A 1,819-nucleotide genomic window follows, 5' to 3' on the forward strand; every position below is an offset into this window, starting at 1 on the left:
CTTGATAGCTTCAGCACGTGCACTCACAGCCTTGGCATTGTTGGCCTGCATCTTCTTCAGGCCCTTCTTGTTGTGCTTCTTGGCAAAGCGCATGTTCCTCAGGAACTTGGGATCTACCCCCTTAAGAGATTCATATCTTTGCGATCGGGGTTTCTTGATGCCATTTCTGTGCCACTTTCTGGACTGGTTGTGTGTGATGTGGTTCTTGGACTTGGCCATGTCTGCACCGCGACCCGCGACTCTAGAAAATTTCTAAAATAATGATTAGCATCAAAAGCAAAACAGAAATCTTGATAATTCTAGCACTCATAGATGACCACTGTATAAATATAACTTGGTTATGGCAGCTTATTCTTATAGCATGTAGCTGGATTCTGGTGACCAAATTTTTTGAGATTTTTTATATCCATGTGAAATTGACCCATAATTTTCCTTTCTATCCAGCTGTTTTCTTTCTAATGTGAGGTAAATATTTATTAATTTATAGCTTTTCTACTTTTCCGTTATGTGCATATAAGGTGATATGTATTCTTATAATGTTTCAGTGGGATCAGTCAGATGTGATTTAAGGTATGTTGATTAGTATGTTTACTAATTTCCATTATGTTTTTTCTTTGATTTATAGGTAATTTAGAAGAATATTTTTAGATTCTGTATGCCTGTATTTTCTTACTTTATTGTTCTCTATCAGGATTATGTTGCCCAGAGGTCTTGCTTTCTATAATTTCAATCCCTTAAAATCTGTTGATAATCCTTATAGTCCAGGGTATGTTATATAAGTTTTCTCAGGCAGTCCTATGAGCTTGAAAAGAATTGGGTTCAATGTACTGTTCTCTCTCTCTCTCTCTATATATATATATATATATGTATGTATATATTATATTTAGCTGAGTTGATAAGTGTATTATATCTGTTTATCACTAGTTTTTTGGTCTGGTTGTTATATCCATTACTAAGATAATTGCACAGTTTTATTATGTTTATGGATTTGTCTTATTTTTCTTGTGGTTCTGTTAATGTTTATATGTTTTGAGACTTTTAGTAGGGGCATGCAAATTTAAAATTGTTATATCTTCCCGATGAATTGAGTCTTTAATTATTATTAGTGGTCTTGTTTATCTCTAGTATTGCCTTTATGGTATTATATGTCTAATGTTAATAATGGCCATGCTAGACTTCTTAGGCTCATATTTACATGATATTTATGTTCTTTATCATTTTCCTTTCAGCTTTACTGTAGTCATATACTTAAATATATCTTTTACAAAGAGTATAGATTTTTTCATCTAATCTGACAATTTTTGTCTTTTAATTGGAATATTCAGTTCATTTACAGTAAGTGTAATTGTCATTCTATTTGACTTTAAATCCACCACCCTATTATGATGTGTATTTCTTTTACATTTGCTATGTTTGTTTTCTCTTTTCTTGTATTATTTTAAACTGATACTATGATTTTAAAAAAAATCCATTTTTCCTCTATTTGCAGTAGGTTGGAGGTGCTATCCTATTTTTCTTTATTTTAGTGTTTATCATGTAAATTAGGCAGTGTATTATTAACTTATCTAGGTAACACAGCTATATCTTTATCTTCCTTCTAGACAATACCCAAATCATAGTTGGAAGACTTGAACTCTGTCACCCCTTCCAGATTCACATGTGCTTGTTACTGTGTATTTTAATTCTATATGTTCTTTTAAAACTCAGCAAAATAATACTAACAATATTATTATATTAACATTAATATTAACAGCATTATATTAAAAGTAATATTAATAGTCAATGTTCATTTAAATTCACATATTTATTCTTTCTTTTT

The 1,819-nt window shown here is 30.8% G+C and overlaps 1 pseudogene; it reads right to left on the minus strand.

Annotated features, from left to right (window-relative positions):
* The window catches only part of LOC100946874, a 51,371-nt pseudogene extending 51,152 nt beyond the window's left edge, over positions 1 to 219 (minus strand).
* Between the last annotated feature and the right edge of the window lie 1,600 nt (positions 220 to 1,819).

Source organism: Otolemur garnettii, unplaced genomic scaffold, assembly GCF_000181295.1.
Source record: "Otolemur garnettii isolate 467f Iridium unplaced genomic scaffold, OtoGar3 scaffold00128, whole genome shotgun sequence".
Lineage (NCBI taxonomy): Eukaryota > Metazoa > Chordata > Mammalia > Primates > Galagidae > Otolemur > Otolemur garnettii.